Source organism: Cervus canadensis, chromosome 18 (genome assembly GCF_019320065.1).
Source record: "Cervus canadensis isolate Bull #8, Minnesota chromosome 18, ASM1932006v1, whole genome shotgun sequence".
NCBI classification, from domain to species: Eukaryota; Metazoa; Chordata; class Mammalia; order Artiodactyla; family Cervidae; genus Cervus; species Cervus canadensis.
The window spans coordinates 41,093,781-41,114,723 of NC_057403.1; positions in this window are offsets into that span (position 1 = coordinate 41,093,781).

A 20,943-nucleotide genomic window follows, 5' to 3' on the forward strand; every position below is an offset into this window, starting at 1 on the left:
GGTCATGTATGGATGTGAGAGTTGGACTGTGAAGAAAGCTGAGCGCCGAATAACTGATGCTTTTGAACTGTGGTGTTGGAGAAGACTCTTGAGAGTCCCTTGGACTGCAAGAAGATCCAACCAGTCCATCCTAAAGGAGATTAGTCCTGGGTGTTCATTGGAAGGACTGATGTTGAAGCTGAAACTCCAATACTTTGGCCACCTGATGTGAAGAGCTGACTCATTTGAAAAGACCCTGATGCTGGGAAAGATTGAGGGCAGGAGGAGAAGGGGATGACAGAGGATGAGATGGTTGGATGGCATCACCGACTCAATGGACATGGGTTTGGGTTTACTCCAGGAGTTGGTGATGGACAGGGAGGCCTGGCAAGCTGCTATTCATGGGGTCACAAAGAGTCGGACACAACTGAGCGACTGAACTGAACTGAACTGAATTGGAGGCTAATTACTTTACAATATTGTAGTGGTTTTGGCCATACATAGACATGAATCAGCCATGGGTTTACATGTATTCCCCATCCTGAACCCCCCTCCCACCTCCCTCCCCATCCCATCCCTCTGGGTCATCCCAGTGCACCAGCCCTGAACACCCTGTCTCATGCATCAAACCTGGACTGGTGATCTATTTCACATATGATAATATACATGTTTCAATGCTATTCTCTCAGATCATCCCACCCTCACCTTCTCCCACAGAGTCCAAAAGACTCTTCTATACATCTGTGTCTCTTTGCTGTCTCGCATATAGGGCTATCGTTACCATCTTTCTAAATTCCATACATATGCGTTACTATACTGTATTGGTGTTACTCTTTCTGGCTTACTTCACTCTGTATAATAGGCTCCAGTTTCATCCACTTCATTAGAACTGATTCAAATGTATTCTTTTTAATGGCTGAGTAATATTCCATTGTGTGTATGTACCATAGCTTTCTTATCCATTTGTCTCCTGATGGACACCTAGGTTGCTTCCATGTCCTGGCTATTATAAACAGTGCTGTGATGAACATTGGAGTACACGTGTCTCTTTCAATTCTGGTTTCCTCAGTGTGTATGCCCAGCAGTGGGATTGCTGGGTCATATGGCAGTTCTATTTCCAGTTTTTTAAGCAATCTCCACACTGTTCTCCATAGTGGCTGTACTAGTTTGCAACACCAACAGTGTAAGAGGGTTCCCTTTTCTCCACACCCTCTCCAGCATTTATTGTTTGTAGATTTTTGGATAGCAGCCATTGTGACCGGCATGAGATAGTAACTCATTGTGGTTTTGATTTGCATTTCTCTGATAATGAGTGATGTTGAGCATCTTTTCATGTGTTTGTTAGCCATCTGTATGTCTTCTTTGGAGAAATATCTGTTTAGTTCTTTGGCCCATTTTTCGATTGGGTCATTTATTTTTCTGTAACTGAGCTGCAGGAGTTGCTTGTATATTTCTGAGATTAATTCTTTGTCAGTTGCTTCATTTGCTATTATTTTCTCCCATTCTGACGGCTGACTTTTCACTTTGCATATAGTTTCCTTCATTGTGCAAAAGCTTTTAAGTTTAACTAGGCCCCATTTGTTTATTTTTGCTTTTATTTCCATTACTCTGGGAGGTGGGTCATAGAGGATCCTGCTGTGATTTATGTCAGAGAGTGTTTTGCCTATGTTTTCCTCTAGGAGTTTTATAGTTTCTGGTCTTACGTTTAGATCTTTAATCCATTTTGAGTTTATTTTTGTGTATGGTGTTAAAAAGTGTTCTAGTTTTATTCTTTTACAAGTGGTTGACCAGTTTTCCCAGCATCACTTCTTAAAGAGATTGTCTTTTCTCCATTCTTGCCTCCTTTGTCAAAGATAAGGTGTCCATAGGTATGTGGATTTATCTCTGGGCTTTCTATTTTGTTCCATTGATCTATATTTCTGTCTTTGTGCCAGTACCATACTGTCTTCATGACTGTAGCTTTGTAGTATAGCCTTAAATCAGGCAGGTTGATTCCTCCAATTCCATTCTTCTTTCTCAGGATTGCTTTGGCTATTCGAGGTTTTTTGTATTTCCATACAAATTGTGAAATTATTTGTTCTAGTTCTGTGAAAAATACCGTTGGTAGCTTGATAGGGATTGCATTGAATCTATAGATTGCTTTGGGTAATATACTCATTTTCACAATATTGATTCTTCTAATCCATGAACATGGTATATTTCTCCATCTATTTGTGTCCTCTTTGACTTCTTTCATCAGTGTTTTATAGTTTTCTATGTATAGGTCTTTTGTTTCTTTAGGTAGATATATTCCTAAGTATTCTTTTCATTGCAATGGTGAATGGAATTGTTTCCTTAATTTCTCTTTCTGTTTTCTCACTGTTAGTGTATAGAATGTAAGGGATTTCTCTGTGTTAATTTTATATCCTGCAACTTTACTATATTCATTGATTAGCTCTAGTAATTTTCTGGTAGAGTCTTTAGGGTTTTCTATGTAGAGGATCATGTCATCTGCAAACCGTGAGAGTTTTACTTCTTCTTTTCCAATCTGGATTCCTTTTATTTCTTTTCCTGCTCTGATTGCTGTGACCAAAACTTCCAAAACTATGTTGAATAGTAGTGGTGAGAGTGGGCACCCTTGTCTTGTTCCTGACTTTAGGGGAAATGCTCTCAATTTTTCACCATTGAGGATAATGTTTGCTGTGGGTTTTCCATATATAGTTTTATTATGTTGAGGTATGTTCCTGCTATTCCTGCTTTCTGGAGAGTTTTTTTTATTTTTATCATAAATGGATGTTGAATTTTGTCAAAGGCTTTCTCTGCATCTATTGAGATAATCATATGATTTTTATCTTTCAATTTGTTAATGTGGTGTACTACATTGATTGATTTGTGGATATTAAAGAATCCTTGCATTCCTGGGATGAAGCCCACTTGGTCATGATACATGATCTTTTTAATATCTTGTTGGATTCTGTTTGCTAGAATTTTGTTAAGGATTTTTGCATCTATGTTCATCAGTGATATTGGCCTGTAGTTTTCTTTTTTTGTGGCATCTTTGTCTGGTTTTGGTATTAGGGTGATGGTGGCCTCATAGAATGAGTTTGGAAGTTTGCATTTTTCTGCAATTTTCTGGAAGAGTTTGAGTAAGATAGGTGTTAGCTCTTCTCTAAATTTTTGGTAGAATTCAGCTGTGAAGCTGTCTTGTCCTGGGCTTTTATTTGCTGGAAGATTTCTGATTACAGTTTTTATTTCCATGCTTTTGATGGGTCTGTTAAGATTTTCTATTTCTTCCTGGTTCAGGTTTGGAAAGTTATACTTTTCTAAGAATTTGTCCATTTCTTCCAGGTTATCCATTTTATTGGCATATAGTTGCTGATAGTAGTCTCTTATGATCCTTTGTATTTCTGTGTTGTCTGTTATGATTTCTCCATTTTCATTTCTAATTTTATTGATTTGACTCTTCTCCCTTTGTTTCTTGATGAGTCTGGCTAATGGTTTGTCAATTTTATTTGTCTTCTCAAAGAACCAGCTTTTAGCTTTGTTGATTTTTGCTATGGTCTCTTTTGTTTCTTTTTCATTTATTTCTGCTCTAGTTTTTATGATTTCTTTCCTTCTGCTAAGCCTGGGGTTTTTCATTTCTTTCTTTTCTGGTTGCTTTAGGTGTAGAGTTAAGTTATTTATTTGACTTTTTTCTTATTTCTTGAGGTAAGCCTGTATTGCTATGAGCCTTCCCCTTAGCACTGCTTTTACGGTGTCCCATAGAGTTTGGGTTGTTGTGTTTTCATTTTCATTCATTTCTATGCATATTTTGATTTCTTCTATGATTTATTGGTTATTCAGAAGCGTGTTGTTTAGCCTCCATATGTTGGAATTTTTAATAGTTTTTTTCCTGTAATTGACATGTAATCTTACTGCATTGTGATCAGAAAAGATGATTGGAATGATTTCAATGTTTTTGAATTTACCAAGGCTAGATTTATGGCCCAGGATGTGATCTATCCTGGAGAAGGTTCCATGTGCACTTGAGAAAAAGGTGAAATTCATTGTTTTGGGGTGAAATGTCCTATAGATATCAATTAGGTCTAACTGCTCCACTGTGTTATTTAAAGTTTGTGTTTCCTTGTTAATTTTCTGTTTAGTTGATCTATCCATAGGTGTGAGTGGGGTATTAAAGTCTCCCACTATTATTGTGTTATTGTTAATTTCACCTTTCATACTTGTTAGCATTTGCCTTACATATTGCGGTGCTCCTATCTTGGGTGCATATATATTTATAATTGTTATATCTTCTTCTTGGATTGATCCTTTGAGCATTATGTAGTGTCCTTCTTTGTCTCTTTTCACAGCCTTTAAAGTCTATTTTATCTGATATGAGTATTGCTACTCCTGCTTTTTTTTTTTTTTGGTCTCCATTTGCATGAAATATCTTTTTCCAGCCCTTCACTTTCAATCTGAATGTGTCCCTTGTTTTGAGGTGGGTCTCTTGTAGACAGCATATATAGGCGTCCTGTTTTTCTATCCATTCAGCCAGTCTTTGTCTTTTGGTTGGGGCATTCAACCCATTTACATTTAAGGTAATTATTGGTAAGTATGGTCCCGTTGCCATTTACTTTGTTGTTTTGGGTTTGAGTTTATATAAGAAGGGTGCATAGTTTGATTCTCCTGCAGTAAACCTCAGTGTCTGGGGGTCATGGAGCAGGGCTACTCTCCTGCTGCTTAGGCCTGAGATTGGCAGAGCAGTGGAAGAAGAGAGAGTGGCTGAAATTAGAACACAAGACGACTTCTCCCTCCCCCTGGTAGCCAGTGGAATGCTGTTCCATTGGTTCCATTTGATGACTGAATTGCCTTTTCACCGAGGGATGAATGGATCTTTAAAAGGCAGGTAATGTAAGCTAATGGTTTCAAGAAAGTGTAGCCTATCAAAGGGACCATAAAAGAAAGTGGGGTTAATGGTTATGCTGCTAAGAATCTAGGAAGCAGCTCTCTATTTAATACTAAGAAAACCTCCCAGTTGCCTACTGCTGCCCGCTCCTGTTGTCTCTCTCAACAACCTAATAAACTGGCAGAAATCAGTCGCCCCCACTTCACAGATGGGGATGTGGATCTTTGGAAATCTAATATGAACTAGCAGGAAATGGCTCCTTAAGAGTATCCACACAGTCCCTTTGGTTTACAGATGAGGAAAATGAGATCAGAAATGGTCACACACTGAGCCAAGGTTACACAGTTGGTAAGATGCCCAACTGGAATTCAAATTTGTCTGACTCTGAGTCCAGGGCTCTTTACATGACATTGTGTGATGATGTGGTTTGTGGTTTGCTCAGGTTCCCACAGTTAGCGGGTATTAGAATGAAGACTTCAACCAGGTCTTCCAGTTTCTGATCCAGCCTCTTTCCCACTGTTGTCCCTTGGGGTCTCAGAGGGAACTTGCACCCAGTCACCAGCTCAGTCTCCTTTTTGCTTCAACCCTCATAGATGATCACTCCAGGACTTTTTTTCCAGGAGCTGGGACTCCGTGGGTCCAGGCAGGATGGGAGGCCCCGTGCCTAATCACTTGTTGGAAGGGTAAGTCCTGATCTTTACAACACAACCAGGCTATGTTCTCAAACTGGGCCAGAACATTTGTTATTTCACATCAACTCTGAACACTCAATAGAAGAGAAAAAGTGGGACACTTTGGAACTGGCTTTCTTCTGTGCCAACAAAGTGCCATTATTTTAACTTCATTTGGGTGGTACAAATGAGAAGGAGATAAATGTCGTGTTCCAGCCAGAGTCTATTAGTGGCTATGGACTGCAACATGGAAAGACTGTGCAATCTGCCTGGGTAAGGAACAGGGAAGAGCTGTACCCAAGATCTCGGCTCTTAAATTCCTGCTGCCTGGGATTTCTGAACTGTGAAGGAAGATACAAATGCATGTGGTATATTACACACCTACCGCCAGTGCCTTTATAGTTTTTTAATTACATACAAATTCTGATTGGGTAACTTTGGGCATGTCTCTCAATCTCTTTGGGACTTAATTTTTTCATCTGTAAAATTGAGACAATATCTGAACTCCCTGCTACTCTACGTATTTTGGTGTTAGAATTAAATAAGAAAATGAATAGAAAATTGCAATTGTTACACAAATGTTATTGATTATATATTATGTATTGTATATACACAAAATAATTAGGCACCTAAGTAATCTTGCTTGCTTGCATAGTCGCTTCAGTTGTGTTCAACTCTCTGCAACCCTATGGACCATGGGCTTCCAGGCTTCTCTGTCCATGGGATTCTTCAGGCAAGAATACTGGAGTGGGCTGCCATTTCCTTCTCCACCTAAGTAACCTAGATTCATGTTATAAGTATGTGTCTGCTGGGCTCAGTTGCTTCACTCAGTTGCTGACTCTTTGTGACCTATGGACTGCAGCCCACCAGGCTCCTCTGTCCATGGCATTCTCCAAGCAAGAATACTAGAGTAGGTTGCCATGCCCTCCTCCAGGGGATCTTCCCAACCCAGGAATTGAACCCATATCTCTGGCATGCTCCTGCATCGCAGGCAGGTTCTTTACCCACTGAGCCACCTGGGAAGTCTATAAGTATGTAATTCAAACTAAAATATATTGCCTTTTCACCTCCCTGATGTAACTAATCCTGTGAGATTCAATAGGAAAAAGGAAGGAACATTTAAGCCTCCACTCTTTTGCTTTGATTTAACAAATTTTCACTGAAATACAGTGTATCATATAGAAAGCACTTGGTTAATTTTCCAAAGTGAACATATTTACCATTAGCACCCAGATCAACAATTATTATCAACCCCTCCCCTAATATTCCTTTCCACTTAATACCATCTACTCTTCCCCAAAGTTACCATTACTCTGGATGCTAATATTATGGACTAAATTTAACTGTTTGAGCTTTGATAAACAGAATCACACAGTATATACTCTTTGGGGTCTGGCTTCTTTCAACATTACATTAGTAGAATTCATCCAACACATTCTGTATAGCAGTAGCATACTTGTTTTCATTGTTGTATAGCATTCCATTATTCAAAAATACCTTTATCCATTCTACTGTTGATAGACATGTGCATTGTTCTCAGTTTGCAGCTAATACAAATAATGGTTCACATGTATATAGATTTTTGTTGAAGATGTAACTGGGAGAGGAATACTAGGTTATAGCAAGGGCTTAGCTTTATCAAATACTGGCAAATATGCCCCAAAGTGATTGTTCTAATTTGTACCCAGACCAGAAGTGTGAGTTCCAGCTATTACACATCCTTACCAGCACTTGATTTTTTTTAAACTGAGGTTACATTGGTTTATAACATTATATAATGTTATATTTAGACTTCTATAAATACTACAGTGTACTCACCGCCAAAAGTTTAGTTTCCATCACTGTACAGTTCATGCCCTTTACCCATTTTGCCCTCTTCCCCCGCCTCCCATTTCCATTCTGTGAGCCCCTACTCTGTCCTTTGTATCTATGTTTTTGTTGTCGCTTCCTTGTGTTTGTTCATTTTAGCTTTTTTTAATATTCTACATATGATTGAAGTCATATGGTATTTCTCTTATTCCATCTGACTCATTTCACTTACCCGAATACCCTCAAGGTCCATCCATGCTATTGTAAATGGTAAGATTTCACCTTTTTTATGGTCTGATAGTATTATTGAGGCTTTGCATGTTTTTATAAGTGGTAAGGCTAGTCATTTCTCTTATTTGTGAATATTTTTCTTATTATTCTAGTTTGTTTATTTTTTCAAGTGAATTTTGGAATAATCTTCTTTGATTAAAAACAAAACTAAAAAAAAAACTCCATATATCTTATTATGATCATATTAAATGTATAAATTAAATTAGGAAGAACTGAACTTTTTTTCAGAATTGATATTTTATTTTTAACTTTTTCTATCCCTTTCAGTTTTCACTTGATGTTTATATATTGATACTTCTTTCCTGATTATGTTTTCTAATGATTTAGCTACCTTACTGTTTCAAAGAACTAGACTTGGGGATGTCCCTGGTGGTTCAGTGATTAAGAATCCACCTGTCAATGCAGGCGACACGGGTTTGATTCCTGGTCTGGGTAGATTCCACATGCCATGGGGCAACTAAGCCCGTGCACCACAACTACTGAAGCCTGTGTACCTAGAACCCATGCTCCACAATAAGAGAAGCCATTTCAATGAGAAGCCTGCATATAGCCAACTAGAGAGAAGCCCCTGCTAGCCACTAGAGAAAGCCTACGCAAAGACCCAGAGCAGTCAAAAATAAATAAATAAATAAAATTTTAAAAAAGAACAAGATTTGGGATTAATTTATTAGTATTGTTTATCTGTTTTTTAATTCATTAATTTCTATTTTTATCATTAGTACTATTTCTGATAGCTTTCAATTTATTTTTGTATACTTTTTATAACTTTTTGAGCACAGCGCTTAACTCATTTTTTATTCTCTCTTTTGTTTTTTGACTATGATTTTCCTGTCTACATTGATTTAGCTGTGTATTCATTTCCTAGGGCTGCTGTTAAAAAAATACTGTATACTGGGTGGCTTAGACAATAGAAATACATTGCCTCACAGTTCTGCAGGCAAGATGTCAAAGATCAAGTTGTTGGTAGGGTTAGTTTCCTCTAAAGCTATAAAACAGAGAAGTTCTATGCCTCTCCCCTGGCTTCTGGTGGTTTGTTGGCAATCTTTGGTGTTCCTTGGCTTGTAGAAGCATCACCCCAATCTCTGGCTTTATCTTCACATAGTGTTCTCCCTGTGTGTGTCTTTCTGAACAAGTTCCCCTTTCCATAAGGACACTAGTCATATTGATTTAGGGCCCACCCTAATGACCTCGTTTAAACTTGATTACCTCTGTAAAGACCCAGTTCCCTAAAAGGTGACATTCTTAGGTACTGGGAGTTAGAACTTCTACATAAGATTAGAGGGTAGGACACCATTCAACCCATAACAGACTGTGTCCACAAATCTGCATAAAGAGTACTTTCATTATTGTTGCCTAAGACAGTCTTCCATTTCTGTTTTTATTTCCTCTTTGAGAGTTTAAGAGAGCCTTTAAAAAATTTCCACATGGAAGGAACTTTCTCCCTTTCTATTTTATCATCAGTGTTTAGTGAATTATATAATTTAATAGTTACAAAATGTTATCCAAACTGCATCTAACTTTGAGAATTTATTGAAGATTTATTTATGGGTCAATATACAATTGGTTTCTATGAAAATTCTCACAGCTTTTGGGGAAAACACAATGTTTATTCTTTGGTTACATGGTTTAATTAGTTCTATCTCATTAGTTACTTAAATATTCTTATCTTTATTTATTTTTGTCTTCTTGATCTATTCTTACAGAGTGAATTATACTCCTCTTCTACTTATATATGTCTGCCTATTTCTTTCATCTCTTGTAACTTCTGCTTTATAAATGTGGAAACTATATTATTAATGCTGTCTTAGTCAAACTCATAAAATCAGAGTAGACTGGTTGTTACCAGGCATTGGGGGAGGGGGAGTGGGGAAAATAGAAAGATCAAAGGTAGAAATTTTTTTGCTATAAAATGAGTAAGTTCTGGAGTTCTCAGATACAGTATGGTGACTATAGTTAAAATATTATATTGCATACTTGAAATTTGCTAAGACAGTAAATATTAAAAGTTCTCAGCACAAAAAAGTAACTATGTGAGGTGACATGTGTTAAGCAACATTATTGCAATAATCATTTCACATTATATATATATATATATCTCATCATGCTATATACCTTAAAATTGTATAATGTCATTTGTCAACTGTATTTCAGTAAAGTTGGAAGAAAATATTGTCTTTATTGAATTATACTCCTTAGATTACAATATATCTTTCTTTTTCATTTAATGATCTTTGTACCAAATGTCACCTTATCTGTCCTGTTGTTGTTCAGTCACTAAGCTGTGTCCAACTCTTTGCAACCCAATGGACTGCAGCACACAGGATTCCCTGTCCTTCACCACCTCCAGATATTTGCTCAGATTCATGTCCTTTGAGTCAGTGATGTTATCTAACCATCTCATCCTCTTGCTGCCCTTTTCTCCTTTTGCCTTTAATCTTTCCAGCATCAGGATCTTTTCCAATGAGTTGGACCTTCACATCAAATGGCCAAACTATTGGAGCTTCAGCATCAGTCCTTCCAATGAATATTCACTGTTGATCTCCTTTAGAATTGACTGGTTTGTTCTCCTTGCTGTCCAAGGGATTCTCAAGCATCTTCTCCAGCATCACAATTCGTTTATTTATACTGAGAATATGGTTAAGTTAGTAGCTTTCTTCACATTTTCACATTTTTAAAAGAGCCACAGAGGTTCCATTCACCAGCATCACAATTCGAAAGAATCAATTCTTCAGCACTCAGTCTTCTTTATGGTCCAACTCTCACATCTGTATATGACTACTGAAAAAACCATAGCTTTGACTGTATGGATATTTGTCAGCAAAGTGATGTCTCTGCTTTTTAATGTGCTGTCTAGGTTTGTCATAGTTTTCCATCCAAGGAGTAAGCATCTTTTAATTTAATGGCTGCAGCCACCATCTGCAGTGATTTTGGAGCCCCCCAAGAAAATAAAATCTGCCACTGCTTCCACTTTTTCCCCCATCTATGAAGTGATGGGACCAGATGCCATGATCTTAGTTTTTTTAATGTTGAGCTTTAAAGCCAGATTTTTCACTCTCCTCTTTCATCCCCATCAAGAAACTCTTTAGTTCCTCTTCACTTTCTGCCATTAGAGTGGTATCATCTGCATATCTGAGGTTATTGATATTTCTCCCAGCAACCTTGATTCCAGCTTGTAATTCATCCAGCTCAGCATTTCACATGATGTATTCTGCATATAAGTTAAATAAACAGGGTGACAATATATAGCCTTGTCATTCTCCTTTCCCAGTTTTGAACCAGTCAGTTGTTCCATGTCTGGTTTTGAAGGTTTCTTCTTGACTTGCAGACAGGTTTCTCAGGAGACAGGTAAGGTGGCCTGGTATTCCCATCTCTTTAAGAATTTCCCACAATTTGTTGTGATCCACACAGTCAAAAGTTTAAGCATAGTCAATGAAGCAGAAGAAGATGTGTTTTTGGAATTCCCTTGTTTTCTCTATGATCCAACAAGTGTTGGCAATTTGATCTCTGGTTCCTTTGCCTTTTCTAAACCCAGCCTGTATATCTGGAAGTTCTCAGTTCATGTACTGATGAAGCCTAGCTTGAAGGATTTTGAGCATAACCTTACTAGCTTGAGAAATGAGCACAGTTGTACAGCAGTTTGAACATTCTTTGACATTGCCCTTCTTTGGGATTGGAATGAAAACTACCTTTTCCAGTCCTGTGACCACTGCTGAATTTTCCATATATCTGACATATTGGGTATAGCACTTTACTAGTGCTATAATAATCTATAGTACTATAATCTAAGTACTATAGTACTTAGTAGTAGTACTATAGTACTAGTAATAATAATCTAAGTACTATAATCTTTTAGGATTTGAAATAGCTCAGCTGGAATTTCAGCACCTCCACTAGTCTTGTTTGTAGCGATGTTTCATAAGTCCCACTTGACTTCAGACTCCAGGATGTCAGGCTCCGGGTGAGTAACTACACCATTATGGTTATCTAGGTCATTAGTATAGTTTTTTTGTATGGTTCTCCTGTATATTCTTGCCACTTCTTTTTAATCTCTTCTGCTTCTGTGAGGTCCTTACCATTTCTGTCCTTTATCATGCCCATGCTTACATGAAATGTTCCCTGGATATCTCCAATCAAGGAGAGATCTTGAAGAGATTCTTGAAGAGATCTCTAGTCTTTCCCATTCTATCATTTTCCTCTGCTTCTTTGCACTGTTCACTTAAGAAGGCCTTCTTATCTCTCCTTGCTATTCTCTGGAACTCTACATTCAGTTGGGTATATCTGTCCTGAACTCCATCTTATCTGATATTGAGATAACTACCTTTGCTTTCTTTGTATCTATATTTCTCTGGTACACATTTGTTTTTCTGTGGTTTTGTTTTAGATGTATTTCTTACATATAACATAGGGCTGGGTTTGCTTTGTGATTTATTCTGAAAATCATTTTATCGCAATAAAATTTACTCTAATAACAGGTCAAATATGCTTGGTCTTTGTTCTATCATATTAATTTTACCATGTTGTGATTGAATAGCTCTAGTTTTTAAAAATCTTTCATTATGTAGTCTATAGTTATTTTGTGTCTTGTTACTCTGATATTTAGAAAAATTCGTATTTTTGTTCTAATAGTTGCCTTTACAAGTATCAGTCCAGTTGCCCAGTCATGTCCGACTCTTTGCGACCTCATGGACTGCAGCATGCCAGGATTCCCTGTCCATCACCAACTCCTGGAGCTTGCTCAAACTCATGTCCATCAAGTCGGTGATGCCGTGCAACCATCTCATCCTCTGTGGTCCCCTTCTCCTCCTGCCTTCAATCTTTCCCAGCATCGGGGTCTTTTCCAGTTAGTCAGTTCTTCGCATCACGTGGCCAAAGTATTGGAGTTTCAGCTTCAGCATCAGTCCTTCCAAAGAATATTCAGGACTTATTTCCTTTAGGATGGACTGGTTGGATCTCCTTGCAGTCCAAGGGACGCTCAAGAGTCTTTTCCAACACCACAAGTATAGTATCATTTTAATGCCCTTAGCTCTCTATCCCCTTAGTTAGTTCTTTACCACAAGCAATAATGGAATGATTGTATTTTCTTTCCTTTCCTTGTCATATATCTTAGTTTTCCTACATAGCTCATAGAAGAGGCCACCAGTGATAATCAATAAACATTGATTAACTGCTACACTTTTCTAAAAACAAAACTGAATAAAACACACACTCAATGTCTGGAAAAAAATCTTCCTTCTCTTTCATCCTCTGCCTGAATATCTTATGTTGGCTTGACTAGAACCAGCTACCAGTCCTATTTGAAAACATTTTTCCTGGACCTAAAGACAGAAATCTGGACCTTGGAGAGTGAGAATTGCTATATGTAGGAGCACCTGTCACACCCATGTTCTCTTCGATCCAGCTTCTGATTTCTCCGTTGCCCAAGCTCTGGGCAATCAGAGCAGCAATAAAACCAGCAATCAGTGGGAGTAACCAGGACTGGGTCTCAAAACTGTTCCAGGGACCTGGCTTCATCAAGTACAAAGGTTACAAGATAGAAGGGACTAGAGGTACGAGTCAAGAAATAGAAGTACATTTTAGAGACACACCTGATTACCAGGATGAGTCTGCAAACAATGAATGCTGGAGAGGGTGCAGAAGAAAGGGAACCCCTCTACACTGTTGGTGGGAATGTAAATTGGTACAACTACAACCACGATGGAGAACAGTATGGAGGTTCCTTAAAAAACTAAAAACAGAGTTGCAAATATGATCCAACAATCCCACTCTTGGGCATATATCTGGAGAAAACCATAATTTGAAAACATACATGTACCCCACATTCACAGCAGCACTACTTACAGTAGCCAAGATATGGAAGCAACCTAAATGTCTGTTGACAGAGGGATGGATAAAGAATATGTGGTACACATATACAGTGGAGTATTACTCAGTCATAAAAAAGAATAAAACAATGCCATTTGCAGCAACATGGATGGATCTACAAATAAAAGTTACCTTATTAAGTGAAGCAAGTCAGACAGAAAAAGACTAATATCACAAGATATCACTTATACGTCAAACTTTTTTAAAAAATGATACAAATGAACTTATTTACAAAACAGAAAAAGAATTATAGACTTTGAAAACAAACTTATGGTTACCAAAGTGGAAAGGCGGAGGGGAGGGATAAATAAGCAGTTTGGGATTAACATAAACATACTGCTGTATAGCACAGGAAACTCTACTCAATATTCTGTAATAATCTAAATGAGAAAAGAATTTGAAAAAGAGTGGACATATGTGTGTATATGTATACACACAAAGTGAATCACTTTGTTGTACACCTGAAAATAGCACAACACTATGAATCAACTACACTCCAATACAATAAAAATTGTATTCTTCTTCAATACAATAAAAATTGAAGAAGAATGAGTCCGAAGGCCCACCTGACCTCTTGCGCCTGCCTTACCTGCCTGTAGGGTGACCACTGGTCTTGATGAACAGTTTCACTTTGTGCCTGTTGAGTCAAAGGATTTCAGCTTGGATAACAAATTATAGACTCACCTCACCCCGAAACCATGTGTGTGATTGCCAAAGGTGCCAGGTAGCCTTGGTCTTCGTTTTCATCATAACTGGAAAGCATACGTGATCTGCCATTGACTAGCTGTCTTTCTGGCTAAGTTAAGTGTCCTAATCTGTAAAATAAAGACAAAAAGAGAGTGAGTTTATTGAGCTCAAAAGTCTCTTTCCTTAGTACATCAGAAGTGTAGTTTTACACAGCTTCATCATTTTTTTCATTAAGATCAAATTATTTAGGTCATGGCTATTTTAAGAGTCAGAATCAAAATGGACAAAAAAGCAATCAGTTGTATGATTATATGCAGACAACAAGCACCTTTATTACTGCAAGAGGTTTTCTGGCACTTTCCTTTAGAAAAAAAGAAAGAGAATTAAACATTCTATTGATTTTTAGAGTTAGGTTCATAGAAAGGTCTTTTCCACCAACGCAGTGATGTGTACAAGGTATGCGGTGTCCCTGAGGACAGCAGGTCCTGCTTGACAGGAACTAGGATTTGATAGGGATGGTTCATGTGCTCACAAAAATCTCCAGCATAAGAGTTTCAGGCAAAAGCCAGTATGTGGGAGGCTCTGAGGTCCTTAATTAAAAGGTCAATCAATTTTTTCCAAGGTAATTTTATAGTGTGCATTAAAAGAATTCATGATCTGTTCTCTCCGTTTGGGTGGAGTTCAAACCTACTGGAGCACATGGTCCTGTGTCTAAGGAACAACAAGTAACAACAGATACTCATTAGACAAAGTTGCATCAACCCGACAGACATTGCAGTCCACCCCCACCTCCAACTTCTTCATTGCAGTCCACCCCCACTTCCAACTTCTTTTAGAAATTATCTTTAAGGGGAAAAGTCTCTGGATAAGACTCAGAGCTTTGGACTCTCTTGTTTGGGAAAATTCTTCAAAGTATCTCAGTATACATCCCTTCTCTCGAATGAGTTGGTCATTTGCCTAATTCTTCCCTAGATGCTGCCACCCCTCCAGACACAGAGTCAGCAAACTTTTTCTGTAAAGGGCCAGGTAGCAATTATTTCAGGTTTAGCAAGCCATATGATCTCTGTAGTAACTGTTCAACTCTGCAGTTTGAGCCACAGATAATACCTAAGTGAATGGGCATGGCTGCATTTTAATATAATTGTATTTATGAACACTAAACTGGAATTTGAATTTCTTATAATTTTTATGGGTCATGAAATGTTATTGTTTTGATTTTCTTTCAATCATTTGACAATATAACAATTGCTGTTAGCTGGCAGGTTGTACAAAAATGAGTGAACCAAACTAGGCCCATGGGCCATAGCTTGCCAACCTCTCTTCTATATCATGAACAACTTGAGGACAGGGACTCAATCATAATCATCTTACTATCTCCTAAGATTTCACTCAGTATCTGACACTTTTGAGGCATCCAAAACGGTGGAGGAAGAAGTGAGCAATGGAGACCATGAAAAAGACAGCAGATGCATCCATCACACTATGAAAGTGATGTGTGAGAGCTAATAGTATCATTTTGGAGTCAGAAAGACCTGGGTTTTACTCGCAGGTCCACCATTTTCTGGTTTGGGCCGAGGCAAGCAAGTGAACATCCGGATGCATTTTGTGTGTGTGTGTGTATGTAATAGAAAAAAAGGTGGTTTGAACATAGCAGGTATTCATTGTCTCGCTTATCAAGAAGCCTAGTCATAGTGGTTCCAAGGCTTGTTCGGTGGCTCAACAATGTCACTGAGGTCACACAGTTTATATTCTGACATCCTGAGCCATTGACTTTTCATCTATATGTGTGTCTCCTATGGTCACAAATGACCAGTTTTAAGCATATTTGCATGTTCAAGCCAGGAACATGAGGACAGAGGAAGTGCCAGCTCAGTCTCCTCTTATCCTGCTATCAGGAGGCCATTGTCTTATCTAGAACATTCCAAGCAGGTATCATCTATGTTCTCCTTGTGCAGACCTGGTCTGTGTGGCAAAGGAGGCAAGCCTTTACTGCAGGAAGCAAGGGAAGATGGAACTGGGGATGGCTTGGGGAGACCCTTAACAGTGTCCATCTCACAGTCTGTTGTGAGGACAAATGAGGCAATGTGTGAGAAGCATTGGCACATGAGTACTCAGTCAACTGCAGCTACCATTATCAGTAGGACTAACAATAGTTTCAAAATCCTAAAATATAATCCCTACACTGTCAGTATGAAAACTAATTTCTCAGGTGAAGTTAGAAAGCCTCCATACTCTCGTTTCACTGTAATTACATAGTTAAAATTAGTGAATATTGAATTGGAAGAGAGAGAATGTGTATGTGTGTATTGGGTTATTGATTTACTTTATACTATTCTATATATACATGGAGCTATATATACACATATATACGCATTAAAATTAAATGAGAAAAACCTGGTGATGCCAGGTATGCTCCACATCCTGCTTGTTAAATTAGATAACTCAGTCACTTTCCCCAGGCTTAAAATCTGAGTCATCCTTCCCTCTCTCTTTGCCTTCCCTGGCCAGTCAATAAGCCCTATAGATTTTTCACTACAATATGTCTCATATTTGTTCTCTATTTTCCAGAACCCAAGCACAACCTTTATCACCTCTTGTCCAGATGACTGCAATAGACTCCTAAGTATTATTCCGTCCCTAGTTGCTCTGTCTGCTACCAAACCAATCCATTCCCTCCTTCTTCCCAGAGTTATCTTCTGGAAGCAAAGCTCTGACCATGCCATTTTCTTGCTCAAAAGCTTTCAATGGTTTACCAATGCCTTCAAATTTCAAACTCCTCATGTTATTCAAGGTGTTCTTGACCTGTTCCCAACTTCCTTTTCTTGTCCTCTCTTCTCCTCACTCACACGCACAGTACAGCTCACTTAGAACTTGCCTTCTGTTCTCTGAAACATCCCCTCCCCCATCCCCATGCATCATTGCTCACACTACTCCATCTCTGCTTTTCCAGATATAGGGATGGGTAGTTTCCATTTTAAGTTACAATGAAACTCTGCTTGTGGGTGACTACAAGAAGTTTGGAATTTTATGGACTATAATTTGTGTAAAACTGTCTGATTAACTCAATAAACAGTTAATAATTGCCTCTGATGTTTTTCTAGTCTAGGGGTAGTCAAATGTGCTAACGATCTACAACTTAAAATTGAAATGCCCTATCCATCAAATGAGTTGGGAAGGAGACACCGGATTCAGGCCAGCAGGCTCAGCATCTGGACATTGCAGGGACCCGGTTGGAGCTCAGCTTGATTCTCTCTTTATAGAGATGTCAGAAGGCTTTTGTATGGCAGAGGGTTGGAGTTTTCTGTGCTGGTCCAGGTGGTGTAGTGGTAAAGGATCCTCCTGCCAATGCAGGAGATATAAGAGACGTGGGTTCAACCCCTGGGTTGGGAAGATCCCCTGGAGAAGCAAATGGCAACAAGCTCCAGTATTCTTGCCTGGAGAATCCCCATGGACAGAGGAGCCTGGTGGGCTACAGTTGATGGGGTTGCAAAGAGTTGGCAATGACCCAGTGACTAAGCAAGTGCACACACACACACACACACACACAAATCAGGAAGGGAGCCACTGCATTTGGTGCCAGGTGCTGTGACAAATGTGCCATTCTGTTGTCTAGTTAACTCTCCCAACAGCTCTGTGAGGTAGGCATTCTCATTATCTCTTCTCTAGCAGAGATGAAAGATTCAAAGATGAGTAAATTCTTAAGGTCACAGTGCTAGAGTATAAAACCAAGTCTGTCTGACTCCAGCATTTTCTGTAGCTATCCAAGATTACACAGCAGGTAAGTGACTAAATTTGGATCAGCTTCCATCAAGGATGCCGCAGAATGCATTTGTACAGGGGACAAGAAGCTGGGCCAGATGAACTCGGGAAATCTCTCCTAGTGAGGGATTCTAAGAGCCCAAGCTCATGGGATGGGCCATCAGAAGAGGGCCCCTCCTCACTTCAGCTTTTGGAGGACTTTTTTCATTCAGATCTGATATGAAATTCAAGCAGAAGAGCTCAGCCATCACCCTTCACATGACTTCAGTTTCAACGTATTTACTTTCAGCTCAACCTCACTCCCATATTTCAGCAATTTGCTGTTCAGTCGCTTAGCTGTGTCTGACTCTTTTAAAACTCCATGGACTGTAGCACACGCCAGGCTTCCCTGTCTTTCACTATCTCTCAGAGTTTGTTCAAACACACGTCTGTTGAGTCGATGAAGCCATCCAGCCATCTCACCCTCTATTACCTTCTTCTCTTTCTGCTCTCAATCTTTCCCAGCATCAGGGTCTTTTCCAACACCACTCCCCATGATATATTGTTTTATGTTTGTGTGATGACATGAAGTTGCTCAGTCGTGTCTGACTCTTTGTGATCCAATGGACTGTAGCCTACCAGGCTCCTTCGTACATGGAATTTTCCAGGCAAGAGTACTGGAGTGGGTTGCCACTTCCTTCTCCAATGTCTGTATGACTAATCCTTAAAACCAGATCAGAAAAACTAGACAGCAGCAATCAGTTCTTTTCCTCTTTGTGAGTAAGTGTAACTCCAGCGTTTCCTATGTAAAAGACTATCACATAATTTATTAGCTAGAAATTGGCTGAAGTTTGGTTGATCTAGACTAGGTTCAGTTAGACTTGAATCCAGGCCATGAATTAGGTTCAGGTCTGTTTCACATAGTTCTCATTTCTCTGGGGCCAACCTCTGGGGCATGTCTTCCTCACGGCAATGAAAGAAGCACAAAGGAGAGTAAAAACCCAGTCACCCAAGACATTTCAAGCCTCTTCCTGAATCACATTCTCTAATTTCCCAATAACCAAAAAGTTATGTGGGGACCTCCCTGGTGGTCCAGTGGTTAAGAATATGCCCACCAGCACAGGGGATATGGGTTCCATCCCTTGTCTGGGAAGATTCCAAATGCCACAGGGCAACTAAATCTGTGTGCCACAACTACTGAAGCCCGTACACCTAGAGCCCATGCTCTGCAACATGAGAAGCCACTGCAGTGAGAAGCCTGCAATCTGCAACTAGAGAGAAGCCCCTCTTGCCACAACAAGGGAAAACCCATGAGCAGCAAGGGAAACCCAGTGCAGCCAAAAAACAAGTAACTAACTAAATAAATAAAAATTAAAAACTTGTCAATGTATACACACACATACAATATACACATATGTGTGTATATATACACATACATGTATGGGAATGTGTGTCTATACATGCATGGGTGCTTCTATGTGCATCTGTACCCAAATTGGCACACAGCTGCTGCCGTCACTGCAGCCACAGACCATACTCTATCTCAAGCCACACTGACTGCCCAGGAGCTGTGGGCTTCTTCACTCTTACCCGTTCTTTTTGGGAAACAGATAAAGAAGTCATTCCCAACCTGTGGTCGAATATGAGCCTCTCCTCTAGGCTGTCTCCCTTTACTTGACATCCAAGACCCCAGAATCAGCCCCATGAATATGGCCAGGGAATTGAGTCATGCAGCTTCAGTCTTCAAAGAGAAGAGACAGACTTTGGGGGTTTGATCCACCAGCCAAAAATATAAGACACAAAGGAGGGGGCACATCGTCAGCCATGATTCAGTAGCTGAACCCCTCAGCCCTTGGGTTGTCTGTTTTAACTACTGTTTACAATCTGTTGTATCTTTCTGTTGTTTGGAGGGAAGGGTTGGGGTCTCAGTCAATCTCTCGCTCTTTCCCTCAACTTTTCTATGACTACTTCCCTGAGTGCAAAATGCCTACTCCCTTACATGGCTTCAATTCTTCATCTTCTTTTTCATTTCCTCCCACTTCTTCCTGTCTCTGCTTGTTTGTAATGGTAGCTACAAATACTTGTGGGAAGTTTCTTAATTATTTAACACATTTGTAGTCAATTTCCCAGACTTGATGAGCGTACCACCCTGGATTCCTAAGAGCTCTCCAAGAAGCCAGGCCTCTCACCTTCCCCACCAGCCCTGGTCCTCGGGGGTTTAATATTTAATGGTTCCCTCATCACCTCGCCCCATAATTCACCAATCTGATTTATCATACTTGGTTGAGGGCCTAGAACCTACATTCAGAACAGGTTTCAGCTGTATACTTTGAAATTAAATGGCACATCTCTAATTCGGGGCTTCTTAGTTCATGTGCATGCGTGCATGCTAAGTCGCTTCAATCATGTCCAACTCTTTACAACCCTGTGGACTGTAGCTCGCCAGGCTCCTCTGTCCATGGGATTCCCCAGGTAAGAATACTGGAGTGGGTTGCCATGCCCTCCTCCAAGGGATCTTTCCAACCCAGAAATCGAGCCCTCATCTCTTACGTCTCCTGCTTTGTCAGACAGGTTCTTTACCACTTGCACAACCTGGGAAGCCCCCCTTAGTTCATGCATGGCACCAGAAATCCAAACATCTCCTCTCCTACTTGCTTTTGTGTGTGGGTTGGTGTATTCCTAACAAAAGTTTTAAATTCCTAAAAATTTAATTTAATTATTCTAAAAAATCTTGACTTTAGACAACTTCTGTAGCTAGTAGATTAAGCCAATAAAAATTTATTGTATACTTACTATGTGTAAGATGTTGGTCTGGAGCAGGTTGGGGCAAATTATAGCCCATGGGCTTTTGTAAATCAAGTTTTGTTGGAACACAGCCACATCCTTTCACTTATGTGTTGTCCGTGGTGGCTTTCAAGCCAAAATGCCAGAGTTGAGCACTAGCAATAAAGATCATATGGCCTGCAAAGCCTAAAATATTTATTATCCAGTCATGGTCTAGACACTTGACTGTTGGCTGCAAGCCGTCTGAAGAATCTCACT